At 51.5% G+C, this 15535-nt stretch overlaps 1 pseudogene; it reads right to left on the bottom strand.

Moving 5' to 3' along the window:
* The window catches only part of LOC111534951, a 19283-nt pseudogene extending 5712 nt beyond the window's left edge, over positions 1–13571 (bottom strand).
* Positions 13572–15535: the final 1964 nt, after the last annotated feature.

Here is a 15535-nt window from a genome sequence, read left to right as displayed (position 1 = left end):
CCCCCCCCCCCCGCACTCAAACCATCTCCGTGGCCCCTAGACTGCTGGCAGCCCATCACCTGGTTTTTTTCTGTGTTGCCACATCCCTGCCACAGCTCAGGGCCGCACATCAACAGTGTTTGTGGGTGGGCCTGGTCCCCTCTTGATCCTTCTCCTCAGCTCAAAGAGGTATACAGCAGGTGCTCAATAATGAAAGCTTCACCAGGCTCGTGGGCTTCACAATTTGTTCCAGATCACGCTGTGTTTGGGAAAGCCTCTGAAAACAGCCGCTATGATAGATTCATTTTGTAAGGAGATGTGCCACGTGTCGCTTGGAGCACATTCTTCTGTGTGAACTGAGTGGTCACATTCTTTGAGCATGAGCTGTATACCAGCAGGTGCTAGGCACTGTGAGGGGCCATGCCTCTGCCCTCAGGGAGAAGATGCTGGCCACTGGGGGAGCATGTGAGGGAACCAGTAGGACGGAGGGAAAAGGCACACAACAGGTGCTCAGCAGTGGCTTAGGAATGAGTGGATGAATGGATGAGCAGATGTATAGACAATGGATGGATGGATAGATGAATGCTTGACTGGATGGATGGACGGATGGGTGGGTGCGTGGTTGGAATGATGTATGTCTGTATGTATGTATGGGTGGGTAGATAATATATGGATGGGTGGAAGGTAGATGGTGGATAGACCAATGTATGGATAAACAAATGGACAGATAGATGAATGGAGGGATGGATTAATAGGTAGATTGGTGGGTGGATGGATGAATGATGGATGGAGGGATGGATATATGGATAAATGAATATATCCATGAATAAATGGATGGATGGATGGATGAATGATGGATGGAAGGGACGGAGGAACGGGTGAATGGATGGAAGAATGGACAGATGGATGGATGATAGATGGATGGATAAGTGGGTGGATGGAGAGATGGATGGATGGATGGAAGGATGAAGGAGTGGATGGACGGACGAACAGGTGGATGGATGGTGGCTGAATGGATGGATGATAAAAGAAAGGATGAATGATGGATGGATGAATGGAAGGATGAATAGGTGAAAGGATGGATGGATGATGGATGGATGGAAGGATGAGGAGGCGAGTGGATGAATTATGGAAGGATGAATAGATGATGGATGCATGGAATAATGAACAGGTGAATGAATGGATGATGAAAGGATGGATGGAGGGATGGATGAACAGGTGAATGGATGGATGATAAAAGGATGAATGAATGAATGGATGGATGGACAGGTGAATGGATGGATCATGGATAGATGGAAGATGGTTGGATGGATAGAAGGATGAACAGCTGAATGGCTGGATAATGGAAAGATGGATGGAAGGACAAACAGGTGAATGGATGGATGGATGGATGATGGATGGATAGAAGGATGAAAAGTTGGATGGATGATGGAAAGATGGATGGATGGATGGGTGGAAAGATGAACAGGTGAATGGATGGATGGAAGGATGAATGGATGGAAGGACCCACAGGTGTATGGGAAGATGATACAAGTGGATGGATGGATGAATGGATAATGAATGGATGGATGGAAGGATGAACAGGTAAACAGATAGATGATGGAAGGATGAATGGATAGGTGGATGGACAGGTGAATGGATGGCTAGACAGGTGAATAGATGGATGATAAAAGGATGGACGGATGAAAGGACAGATGAATGGATGATGGATAGATGGATGGAAGGATGAACAGGTAAATAGATGATGGAAGGATGAACGGATGGATGGATGGACAGAGAGTGAACAGCACAGGGGCCCTCCTGCCTCACTTGCCACTCACCTGGATGTACAGGTCCAGCAGCTCGCTCTGCCGCAGGATGTAGTAGATCTTCCCTGCTTGCAGCCAGGCATGCACCTCCTCTTTCTTCTGGAGGTCAATGAAAATCCCCAGACTTCGTTTGGTGTAGTCCAGAGTGGATCTGTAGGCCCTGAAATCAGACACAGGTGTCAGAACAAGGGCTCTCATCTTCCTGGAACCAGTCTGCCTCCTCCCGTGGGTCTCGTGACAGATGAATCTGGCATGTGAGGACGGCGAACGACCCTCTTGTGTGTGCAGTGTTCTACCCTTCCCAGGCTGCTGGGAGGGCCAGGGTGAACACACACGGCATGGAAAAGATGAAGGACATCCTTCTGAGGGAATCGAGCACCATGCTGCCCTGTGGCAGGAGGAGTGTGCTAGTCCCTCTCCCCTGCCTCCCAGACATGGCCTGTGTCTTCTCCAGACGCACCAGGAGCCGTTAGTGTTCAGAGGCTATCTAGGCCGATGGTTCTCAAGGTGTGCAGGCATCACAGTCACTCGGAGGCCTGTCTGTATAGCTTGCTGGCCCTGCCCCCAGAGCTTCCGGCTCCACAGGCTTCGAGCAGGCCCCAGAACTCCCACTTGCCACAAGCTCCTAGGTGATATAGATGCTGCTCTGCTGGTCCAGGGACTACACTCTGAGAAGCATGGCTCTAGCACACTGGCCCATTTTCCTTCTGTGAACCTGAGGCCAAGACTGGAGCCAGTCTCCCGGGTCCCCATGGAATCAAGCTCCTTCCCCGCTCTCTCAGTAAGTCTGACACTCGAGGGGCTGTGACTGCAGCAATGTCCTGTGGGTGGGGTGACCAGGGCCATAGTTACCCCACCAGGTCAGAATGCTCGGGGGAAGCCGAGTGGGCCACCTATGGGACGTGAGACCTTGAAACCCTGCCCCAGGGAAGCAGGTGACACAGTTGGCTCTGTCTTCTGTGGGAGAGAAGCCACAGGTGGCTGCTGTGGTCACATTTAAGGGGACAGATGAAGGCCAGGAGTGAAGACTCGGGGCAGGCAGAGGTCAGATGACAAAAACCACCATAGTAGAAAGAACAGCCCAGAGTGCACAGACTGCCTCTCCTGGGGTTGAGATGACCTTTGACCCAACAAGCGAGGCTCAAGCTGGGACTCACGAGCCAGCAGCAGCCCTAGGACGACCCCAGACCCACCAGCTCAAAGCATCTGATGCCAAGGAACCAAATGATCCAAAGGAAAGGGGCTGATGGGGCCCTGGGCCAGCTTCCCTGTGCCCCCTCCCTGCCCTGCCCCCCCAACCCCCTTGTCCCCCTCCACACCCCCACCACTGCAAAGCCAGCCCTCACCGCTCGGTGCCCAGGGACAAGTAGAGCTGACTGATGGTCTCCAGGAACTGCCCCCTCCAGCGCCTTGTCAGTCACCTTGCGGGCCAAGGAGAGCTGGAACTCGTGGTAGATGCCACACTGGGCCTCGCTGGGCATGACGACGCTGTAGAAGTATCACAGCCACTGGACGGTCCGCAGCTGGCCTGGGCAGAAGAGAAAATGGAAGACGTCAGCCTCCCAGCATCGAAGCGAGGCTGGCTGGGCTCGGAGGCCCCTGCTCTGTGCCTCTTTCACACCTCTGTGAACCTGGGCCCCATAGGCGGGGAGCCTGAGCTCAGACAGGCCATGCACCTGTACAAGGGCAGACAACGACTACACCGTGACATGGGCACAGGTTGGTGTAGATGTTCATGGTAGAGGCCGGCCTTCTTTACAACTCCCAGGGCCGAGGTCCCGACCAGGCTCGGCCTCTGCACCAGGCCATCTATTTCTGCTTCACAAAGTCCCTCTGGCAAGGACCAGGGCTGCCTTCAGCCTGAGCTGATGAGGCCAGGGGCACAAGTAGCCCCTGTCATAGATGGAACCCTGAGAGAGCAAAGCCAAGCGTCATGTCTGCCACACATGGCATCCTGTTGGGGGAATGGGGTTCAAAGCCAGCCCCTGGTGTTCCCACACATGCTTCTCTCATGCAACCAGGCTCCAAAACCATAGGCTCACTGGCCTCTCCCAAAGACACAGTGCTGGGAACAGTGGAAAGCTTCTGATTTTCTAGTGTCAGAAACATTCCGAAGATTAACACCGGAAACCAGGTAGGCCGAATGGACATCTGTCACACACGCTCCCCAACGACAGCTGAACACACAGTCCCCTCGAGCGCCTATGGGACATTCCCAATGACAGACCATGTGCCAGGCCACAAAACGAGCCTCAGTGAATGGAGAAGGACTGAGACCAAAGCAGAGGTGTTCTTCAGCTGTACTGGCATGAAACTGGAAATCAAGAGTGAAGGAAACGTGGGAAATTCAAAAATATGTGGAAATTACACACTCCTAAACAACCAGTGAGTCAAAGAAGAGACCATCAGGGAAACTGAAAACTAATTTGAGAAGAATGCAAACAAATGCACAGCCCGGGCCAGCACGGTGGGAGGCCGAGGTGGGAGGATCGCTTGAGTCCAGGAGTTTGAGATCAGCCTCGGAAAAATGGTGAAACCTCGTCTCTATAAAAAAATACAAAAATTAGCCGGGTGTGGTGGTGCACATCTGTAATCCCAGCTACTCGGGAAGCTGAGGCATGAGAATGGCTTGAACCTGGGTAGAAGTTGCAGTGAGCCAAGATTGCACCACTGCACCCCAGCCTGGGCAATGGAGCAAAACCTTAAAAAAAAAAAAAAAAATAGCACAGTGTATCAAAAACTCCAAGATGCAGGTAAGGCAGTGCTGGAAATGGGAAGTAAAAATACAGAGAATGGAAAAACAAAATAAATAGTCAACAGAGCCAAAAGTGGGTTTTTTGAAAATAATAACAAAATTGACAAGTCTTTCACCAGACTGACCAAGAAAAGAAAGATGGGACACAAAAGACTGAAATCAGAGACTGAGCACCATGGCTCACGCCTGTCATTGCAGCGCTTTGTGAGGCCGAGGTGGAAGGATCGCTGAGGCCAGCATTCAAGACCAGCCTGGGGGAACATGATGACACCCCATCTCTAATAAAAATAAATAAATAAACCATTACAAACCCAAGTTTCTAAAATCAGAAATGAAAGAAGAAACATTATTGCCGACCTGACAGAAATAAAAGGATTCCATGAAAACACCACAAACAATTGTACACCAACAAATCAGACCATCTCGCCACAACAGCCAAACTCCTAGAAGGACACAAACTACCGAAAGTGACTCAAAAATGACCCCAAGTAAGCACGTGGGGTATCAAACCCACTCTCGGTCTCCTCGACTGTTCAGCGCAGGGTAGGGAGACAGGGAAGCATGATCTCTATTCCCTGGCCTGCATTTCCAAGTCTGAATCCCCCAGCACCCTGGGGAGGGCCTCGTAGGAGGAGGTGCCACAGGCTATTGTGCCAGGAGCCACTGGAGGCTGCAGTGGGGGCTGGGGCGCTGGGCTCCTGGAGGGTCTCCTTCCAGTCAGAGAATGTCCCTGGGGAAGAAGCCTGGGTATGGACCCCCCACCCCTCCTTGGGCAGATGTGTGGGACCGGGGCCCCTTCACACGGTCCTTTCCAAAACCTCATCCCTCCTAGGGCCAGGAGTGGGTGCCAGGCCAGTGCTGGGAAATGGGCAGATTTGGCCACAGCCCCTGGGGCTCTGGTCCAGGCCACAGGAGGTACCTCTGAGTGGTCTCACTGTGCCATGACAAAGCACTGCAAGGCAGAGGGGACTCAACAGTATCCCTTGTCTCAGCCATTTCCCTGGACTCAACTTCCTCATCTATTCTCTGCGGCCTAGATTTCGGACAGCCCTGCCCACCTACCGTGCGCTTACTGCTCAGTGTGCGGTGACTGTTCGACAGCACTCCATGGCTCCCCAGTGCTCTTGGGGAAAAGGCCAAGCCACAGCCTGAGGCTCCAGGCCCTGCTTAGCTCTCCAGAAGAGCTTCTCACCATCCAGCACCCAACCCACCCACTCCCAACTCTGCACCTCCCTGTATGAGCCCTGCTCACTCACCCCCGCTCACACCCCCGCTCACTCACCCCACTCATCCCAACTCACACTCCCGCTCACTCCCCCATCACACCCCCGCTCACAACCCACTCATCCCCGCTCACTCACCCCTGGGCCTTCACACAGGCTAAACCGCCAGCCCCTCCCCCACCACCAGCTCCTCATCCACACCTATTACTTTACTAAATCCTCTCAACCCTCTGGTCCCAGACTACAGAGGCTTCCCTAACCCGGGGCCAAGTGCTGCCCCACCATCACGCCACTCACCCTTTTGTGGTTTCTCTGGCCTGAAGCTCACGTTCCCATGCTCAGCACCTGCTTCCCCAGGACCCCACAAGCTCCATTTGTGGGTGGGGCCTGGCACACTCTGCACGAGCTGCTTTTGCATGAACTGCTCTGTGGCTTTGGGCAATCACCTGCCCCTGTGTCCTCTGTGAAGTGGGATGACAGGTGTGCAGGGCTGCCGAGATACCAATCAGATAACACAGGCACAAGAACTGGCGTTCAGGGCCTGGCTCATGGAAGGGCCCCAAGTTCCAGCTCAGCAGAGCCTGCCTTGATCCCAGGATTATGGCCAGGGATTCCCAGCAGGCAGGACTTTCCGTGCTCAAGGCAGGATGGTCCCTGAGCAAACTGGAAAGAGCTGGCTGCCCCAGTAGGGCACAGAGGGCCTGGCCCTGTCCCCAGGGCGCTTGCCAACATCGGCTGCTGGCCATGACTCAGCACTTTCGATGGTGGAAAACCCACCACTTGTTTCTGAATCACAAACCCCAAGTGTGCCCTGACCCGTGTGGCCCCAGAAGGCGCACAGGAGGAACTGGGGCACTCACTCTCCACATGGTCCATCTCCATGGCGACCAGAAGGGCCCACTCACAGTAGCCCTTGCACTGCTGGGCCGGGCCCTGGCGGGTGCAGAGGTGACCCAGCTGCAGGAGTACGTGGGTGAAGTCCCGGCCACACTCCAAACAGAGAAGCCTCGAGGACAGACGCGCGGCCTCCAGGAGGTAGTGCTGGGCCAGCCTGCTGGCATCTGCGTGCAGGCACAGGGTCCCGAAGTTGGCCAGCACCACTGCCTGGTTCCTCCGCTGGCCCAGATCCCAAACCACCCATAGGGCGCTGTAGTAGCCCTCGACTGCCTGCCTCATCCTGCCCGTCCTCTTCAGAGCCACGGCCACCATGCTGGCAATCACACCTTCCTGGTGCTCGCTGGCCACCACTGCATCCTGGACAGACTGCAGGATGTTCAAGGTCACCAGGCTCTGCCCATGAAGCACGTGCAGCCAGGCCAGGGCCACCAGGGTGTCCATGATGGCACAGATTCTGGCAACAGCACTGGCTTCCACTGCCTGCGTCAAGAAGGTGATGGCCGGGCTGTGGTGGCTGTACGGCTGGGCCAGGCTGGCATGGAGAAGGCCACGCAGAGCCTGGCTTGTGCTGGGGGTTAGGGAGGCCAGCGCTTCCCTGATGTAGTGGGAAGTCTGGGTGGGGAGGCTGTGGGGCTGGAGGGCGTTCTGGAGCACCAGGTTCACGTTCCTCAGCGAGCCGGCCAGCGATTCCTGTGTCCTCAATGAGGCCACCTTGACACAGCTCAGCACCAGGTGGGGCAGGCACTTGTGGCTGTAGATGTCAGCCAGGAGCAGGGAGCAGTCTGAGAGCCACGCAGCGTCTGGGGCTCCCGAGTCCCTGTGCAAAAGCAACAGCCGCTCTAGGAAGGACAGGGCCTCCTCGGGCTGCTTGAGGTGCACGTGGTGCCTGGCTAGCAGGAAGCAGGCCCGGGCCTCGGCCTGCAGGCTCTGGCCACCCACCACCCACTGCAGCGCCAGCTGCAGGAGCTCCCCATCCGCCTCGGTGCTGCAGATGTGGCTGGGCGTCCCCAGGAGCAGGGCCACGGCTTTGGGAACCACCCGTGTACAGTTCTCCCGGTTCTGCTTCTGGTAAATGCTGGTCAGGTTGGCGTACACAGCCACCACCTGGAACAGGTCCCCGAAGCTGCCCTCCAGGGTCCCCAGTGTTTCCTCAAAGTACACCCGGGCCTGGGACAGCTTGAGCCTCCTGCAGCACAGCCACCCCAGGAGGAAGCAGAGCCTGGCCAGGGCCATGAGGAGGCCAGTTTTCTTGACCGCCCCTCGGGCCTGTGCCAAGCGCCCACTCAGCTCCTCCTCAACGCTAAAGCTGCAGAACATGCCACTCAGCCGTGGCAGCGCCACGTTGTACAGGCCACGGAAGCTGGCCTTGTATCCGGAGGTGTTCAGGAACAGCAGCCGTGAGCTCGGGGCCTCTGGATCCTCCCAGTCGTCTTCAGCTTCCAAGCAGAAGGAGGGCTCCTCGGGGTCCTGCAAGCTCACGTTGCTGGATGCCGCACAGAGACCCACAGGACGCTGGCTCCTGGGGGCAGCCTGGGCAGGCCTTGCATTATTCTACAATATTCCTCACCTTCGGAAGGGTCTCCAGTGGCTCCAGGCCCAGGCAAGGTGGAGGTATTTCTGCAAGTCACAAAAATACCTAGACAGATTAGAGTCCAGCGGTGAGTCCTTGGTCCACTGGGGACAGGGTCCCCGCATCCCCGCCCTCTGTGTCCCTGGTGCAGCTTGCCATGAGCCCTTGAGAATTATGTGCAATGCAAACCCAGAGCCTGGAGCACGTAGGAACTCCGGCACTATGGAGACAGAGAGAACACGCAGGCCCGTGGCCCGACTCTCCTATGAAATCACCCTCCTGTCCTGCTTTGTCGCCCACCTGACAGCATGGTTTGAGGAGACTATGTCAGCTCAGTGATCCCTCAGAGATGCCTTTCCCTTTAGAAAGAATCAACGCCTTCTAACTGGACCCATGTGTATGCAGCACTACAACTACAAATGTAACTTTTGTCAGCATATTGGGCCCCTGGTGGGGTACAGGAATCCATGAAATCCTCAGCAGCCAATCAGAGCTATTGATCAGCTCAAAAGCTGCTATGCAAAATTGGTAAAGCCACCGACGGCACAGGACAGGGGTGTTGTACCCAGGTACCAAGCTCCGTGCAGAGAAACGGACCATCCCTGCAGGAAGGATGGGAAAGCTTCCAGGCAACTGTGGCCACCTTCACCTTGCATGGTCTGAAAACCTGAAGCCCACAGTTCCTAAAGGGTTAACAAAGGCCAGACTGCTCAAGCAGTCCACTGGCACCTGCTGTCTTTGGTGGATTCCTAGCCAAAGCCCCCTCCCAGAGGTGAGCAAACGAGCGCATTTCCCTGTTGGAAAACCTGGGATGAAAAGAGGCATTACAGGGAAGGAAAAAACTAGATTTAAACAGACTCTCTTTTTCAAGCTCACATGTAAAAACTATTTTCAATACAAACTGTCTCCTTATTCATCTGTAAAGCCTTGGAATTAAAAAATAAATAAATATGATTTAGAGGCAAATGTCTGACTTGACTTCACTAGATTAGCTAAGAAATCTCCCCCCACCCGGCAGAGGCACACAGCGCCTCCCAGCCACTACCCTGGCCTCTGGGGCAGCTGGAGAGACACGAGCCTTTGCTCCAGGGACTTTGGCAGAGGGTGGAACCACCCCCTCCCCGAGGCTAAACCTACTACAGCCTTCCCTTCCCCACTGGCTTCCCAGGCCTCCTCTGGGACCTTGTGCCTGCATCCCAAATGTACTGGGATGGATCCCATTCCCAGGGAACTTTCAAGGGCCCTTGGTGTGTCCACATCACCAGGCTGTCCACACGTGGACCCTGTGTGAGGGGAAGAGACAGAGCCCCAGAGCGGAGACGGGAGGGCCTCCCTGAATCAGCCCCTCAGGAAAGAGCAGACCCTTCAGGGACCTCAGTTGAGGCCCCTGCAACCTAAGGCTTTGAATTCTGCTACCCGCTGAGGGCAGTTTGGCCTCCCATCTCTGAGGCAGAGCACAGGGCGAGCTGTAGCTTCTCCAGGTCATGAGAAAGGAACCCACAGCTGCATGTGGGCCCCAGCAGTGGAAAGGATGTCCGATCTCGGTCAGGGACCAGGCGCGGGCCAGCATGTTCATTGGAAGAAGCGTGGGACCCCACAGCCTCCAGTGTCAGAGTAGACGAGAGGTTCAGGCCCACCTCAGTCAACGTCCCCCAAGCCCCCAGCCCGCACCACAGAGGGGTGACAGCCGCATCCAATGCCCTCCGTACTCAGCTCTGTCACCTCCCCCGAGGTTACCCCAAGGCCCAGCTCATAACCAGAGGAAGCCTGAGCCACCTGCAAAACCCACCTTGTTCCTGTGGCTGCTCAGTCTCAGCTTCCTCTACTGAGTCTGGCAAGGGAGAAAAGAGAAGCAATCAACACCCCCAGCCAGCACCTCTGGTCCCACGTCAGGTTAAGCTGGGTGTCGGTGTTGCAGGGTGAGAGCATTGCAGGGTGCAGGGGTTGAAAGTCATATCATCCTCTTCCCTCCTGGATCATGGGAACTACATCACTGGGGGGTGTACACTTTCTGCGATATTGGGAGTAATATCGTCTTCTGTGCCTTGGAATATTAAGGACAATATAATGGGGGGGGGCGTGTACATCTTCCGCAATATTGGAATAATATTATCCCTCTCCCCCTGCATACTAGGAAAGATATCACAGAGTGGGTGTTCACCTCCTGCGATATGGGGATTAATACCATCTTCTCCCCTTCCGGATACCAGGAAGAGTATCACATGGGGGTGTACAGTGTCTGCGATACTGGGAATAATATCAACCTCTCAGCCTTGGAATATTAAGAAGAATATCACAAGGTGGATGTTCACCCCCTGCCATATTGGGAGTAATATCAACCTCTCCTCTCCATGGATATTAGGAACAATATCCCAGGCTGGATGTAAGCCTCCTGCTCTATGGGGAGTCATATCCTTTCCAGGATACTCATAACAATATCACAGGGCGGGTGAACACAGCCTGCGATACTGGAACTGTTATCATCCTCTCCCCCTCCGGATACTAGGAATCATATCACAGAAGAGCTGTATCCTCCCTGCGATATTGGGAGTAATACCGTATGCTTCTTCCATGAATATTAGGAGCAATATCACCGGGTGGCTGTCTGTTCATTGCTATGTTAGGAGTCATGTCATACTCTACCTCCTGGATATTAGGATCAGTGTCACAGCGTGAGTGTACACCTACTGCGATATTAAAACAAAGATCATGTCCTCTGTCCACGGACATTAGGAACAACGTCACAGGTAGGTGTAACCCCCTGTGGTATTAGGAGCAATAATATGATTAATTAGTAAACATCAATGATCGATTTTAATAATTATCAGGCTGGTCTCGAACTCTTGACCTCAGGTGATCTGCCTGCCTCAGCCTCCCAAAGTGCTGGAATTATAGGCGTGAGCCACTGTGTCCGGCCAACACTTCTTAACATCTCTTTTTGGACCTCAAATTTAGCATGCCCAAAACGCACTTTTGATTCCCTCTGCTATAACCCACGCCTCCCATAATCTTCCCCATCCCAATAACAGCATCTCTAGTCTTCCAGTTACTCAGGCCAAAATCCTTGACATCATCCTTAAAACTTCTTTTTCTCTCTCTTGTCATCCAACCCATTTAAACTCTCCTTTCAAAATATATGCCCGACCTAACCACTTCTCACCTTCCTCATCATTTCCAACCAGGTCCAGCCCTCATCATAGCGCTCTGGGTTACTGCAAAAGCCTCCCAATCGCCAGGCACAGTGGCTCATGCCTGTAATCCCAAGCACTTTGGTAGGCCAAGGCGGGTGGATCATCAGATGTCAGGAGTTCAAGACCAGCCTGGCCAACGTGGTGAAACCCCTCTACTAAAAATACAAAAAATTAGCCGAGCATGGTGGTGGGTGCCTGTAATCCCAGCTATTCGGGAGGCTGAAGCAGGAGAATCACTTGAACTCAGAAGGCAGAGGTTAGAGTGAGCTGAGATTGTGCCATTGCACTGCAGCCTGGGTGACAAGAGCGAAACTCCATCTCAGAAGGTTAAAAAAAGAAGCCTCCAAACCCACCTCTCTCCTTCCGCCTTTCACCCTGTCCTGCATTCTACCTTCCACTCTCAAACATTTCAGAAATATATATATACAGAGAGAGAAAAAGACAGTACAAATGGGGCGAAATGTTTGGGGAACCTGAGGGAAGACCATATGGGAATTCTCTGTACTATTTTTGCAACTTTTCCGTAAGTCTGGATTATTTTGAATTCAAGAGTTAAACAAAGGAGAAAAAAAAAAAAACTATCTCCCTTTGTGAATCCATCCTGTCTTTCCCCTGGCAACTTAAGGACGCTCTCAACTAAGCACATCTATTTTTTCATGAACCCTAAAAGAACCCTTGCCTAGTTTTGACTTTCTGTGCTTGGCAGAAGTGTGTGTGTGTGTATTTCATATATATGTGTGTGTGCGTTGTGTGTATATATAGAGAGGGGGAAATATATATGTGTGTACATATATAAATATATATTGTATATTTACAATGATAATATATATATATGTGTGTGTGTGTACATATATTACATACCCCATAGCCTGTCCTTAACCAGTTCTAAACTTAGTGGGAAAAATACATACCTAAGCAGAGAATTTCAAAATAATATGATGAATATTTTGATACAGGAATGTGTTACTATGGAACACGCTGCTAAGACACAAAACCCCCTAGATATGACAATGAATGAATGAAGTTTTGCACCTATAGTCACCCCCTCTGATATCCCCACGAATGTTTATAGTTATATGCATTTGCTTCCCCCAGGACCCCTGTTTCATAAGGGTTAGTCCTAGAGCCTTAGCAAGTTCCTACTACAGCTGGCACACATGCCATTCAAGAAACAGTGGCTGAGTGAATGACGAGTTAAGAACCGTTTGTCAGCCAGTGCTCAGTAACACAACATGCACTGGTATGCAAATTATATTTTTGTTGAAAGCAAGGGCAGGATCACTAATTATCCTTCCAGAGAAAGCAAACCTCAAAAGCTTCTTTACCCTACTAAAGCACATTGTAAGAAGCTCCCCTTATATAAAAGAAAACCTCCTCATTCGTTATCAATGGCATATAAACCTAATAAGCCTCCACCCCTGATTGCATCTCTTCCATCCCCAGGGCTAGATAAAGGAGGTTCCGGAAACCCTGGTAGTTGTGAAGGTGGCTCCCAGCTCTGACAGTCTTGAACCCTGCGGGCGCGGAGGTCACACAGCAGAAGAACAACTGAGGGAAGCATCATCAGGCTTCGAATATGTTTGAACCAGAGACAGCAAGTAGGCTTCAACCAACTGAAGACACCAGAGATTCACGGTGGCCACCTGAGGGGTTGTGCTCTTAAAAAACAAAACTTTAAATTAAAATTAAAAAATTAAAAAAGGAAGGGGTCAAGAATCCATCAGGTCTGACTGAGACATGTATCAGTGACTAACACCCCATATGGCAAAAGTACTCCAGTGCGCTTTGGGTACTCACAGCTTCAGCAGTATTCAAAGGCGTGTGCTTCCCTAAGACTAAGCCATGGGAATAGCCCCAGCAACACTGCCAGGAGAAACGTTTCACATGGATTCAGCTAGAAATACAGTTGTCTTTCACAAATTAACACTGAATAAATCCTGACTTATTAGAGTCTGCGAGAATGACATTCTCAATGATAACGGTTATCACTACAATCTCCAAACATCTGCGATCCTGGAAGGAGGAACTGTGACAGCACAGGCCACGTGTCCAGAATGCTTCCCAGACTGCCTGTTACAGAATAAAAGAAATGAAACCCCCCTAAGAATGTCTTCACTCACATTTAGCCAGTTGTTCCTTTGTGTGCATCTCTGTCCTAAAATGGCCATTCTTCCCCACAGCCTGAAGTCATATGCTCAAATAAATGAGACTCACATGAAGCCAGAAACGTGCAGATGCGAAGAAACCAACACAACCGAAATGGGCTGGAGAGTGTGGCCAGGAGGATGGTACTTCCCAGGAAGAAATTACTTCAGCTCTGCCCATGAAGCAGGCAGTTGTCACTGTGCCCCAGGCCCACACCGGCCACTCAAAGTAGGTTCTAACCAAACTACCTCCAACAATCAACATAAATACACCACACGATTGGCTTCTGAAAGGACACCTTACAACCAACAAGAAACTGTAAGCACAACTTTGGAAAAGTGTGCAACTAAAAACCTTGGAAAGGGATAAACACTGCCACATTTTGACCCAAATACTGTTACATGGTAGCACCGTAATAATTCATGGAAACAAAAGAATGAATGAGGAATATGTTTGTATAGGAATCAGAGGAAACATGACTAATCATTTAAAGAAATAGGTCAAGAAACTGTTAGGTTCAAATGCTACCGTGAGATACTGTCAGGGCCTTAGGCAAATTCACTTCTCTTGGTCCTGTTTCTAGGTTCATCAAAAACCAGCTTTGGACTAGGGAATCTGTTGCTTTCCAATGCCTTCCTTCTGTGATTCCAGTCCAGATTTTAGGACTGCTCTCCCACTTGGTATATGAAAGCACTTTCTATGTATAATAGCAAGAGTACATTTCTCTGTTGAATGCGGTTTGGGACCTACTCTAGGAGGCAGAATACCATCATGTAACTTTAAGCATGACAACAAGGCACATTCTAGATAAGGATAACACATAAAATGTGGCCATACACCTGTGCGTGCCTGGCAGGGAGATGGGGAAGTCTCATTTAATGAAGCCGGGGTGCCTGTTGCACCTTCACATCCTCAGTCCACATCAAGTTCACAACGTCCTTCTGACATTAAACCACAGGTATCACATACTTTTCCATACTTTCTACCCAAGATTAAAATATGCAGAGCACCGTGATGAAGACGCCCCATCCCTAGCATGTTGGCTCTCATTCTGTAGAATTACATACTTTTCATGCAAAATGATCACCAGGCTGCAGCGTCAAGCAAGACTGGGCTCCGTGGGGACAGCACGCCCTGCAGCAGCCACCACTACCGTCGCCACAGTCTGATGCAGCTGCAGAGAAGCTGTGACTGAGGCCATTCACTTTGTGAGAGAGCCGCACAGGAGGGAAAAGGTAGGGAAGGTAGGGAAGAGGGCAATGTCAGGGCTCTGAGCCCAATCCAAGCCATCCCATCCCCTGTGACTTGCACGTATATGCCCAGATGGCCAGAGGTAAGTGAAGAATCACAAAAGAAGTGCAAATGCGCGGTCCCACCTTAACTGATGACATTCTACCACAAAAGAAGTGAAAATGGCCAGTCCTTGCCTTAAGTGATTATATTATCTTGTGAAATTTCTTTTCCTGGCTCATCCTGGTTCAAAAAGCTCCCCCACTGAGCTTCTTGTGACCCCCCACTCCTGCCCACCAGAGAACCCCCCTTTGACTGTAATTTTCCTTTACCTACCCAAATCCTATAAAATGGCCCCACCCTTATCTCCCTTTGCTGACTCTCTTTTCAGACTCAGCCCACCTGCACCCAGGTGATTAAAAACCTTTATTGCTGACACAAAGCCTGTTTGGTGGTCTCTTCACAGGGATGCACAAGACAGGCAGGTGCAGAGCCAGGAAAGGACCTGTGATGAGAACAGAAAGGAATGCACCTCCCTGTACACACACTCGGATTTTATGACAATGTGGGCAGGGGGCTGAACTGCATGCCTGAGAACATTCCTCCAAGTTCTTTTGCTGATTTTCTAAATATTGGTGTAAAATCTGAACTCTGACAAAATTTTTAAAAATCGTTTCAATCAACATCTTTGTCTAGTGCTCAGCATCATGTCTACATGATCATCTAGAAAACCAACT

The sequence above is a fragment of the Piliocolobus tephrosceles genome, chromosome 6 (assembly GCF_002776525.5).
Source record: "Piliocolobus tephrosceles isolate RC106 chromosome 6, ASM277652v3, whole genome shotgun sequence".
Taxonomy (NCBI): domain Eukaryota; kingdom Metazoa; phylum Chordata; class Mammalia; order Primates; family Cercopithecidae; genus Piliocolobus; species Piliocolobus tephrosceles.
Note: the sequence above shows the minus strand (reverse complement) of the source record. Positions and strands in the feature narration are given on the sequence as shown.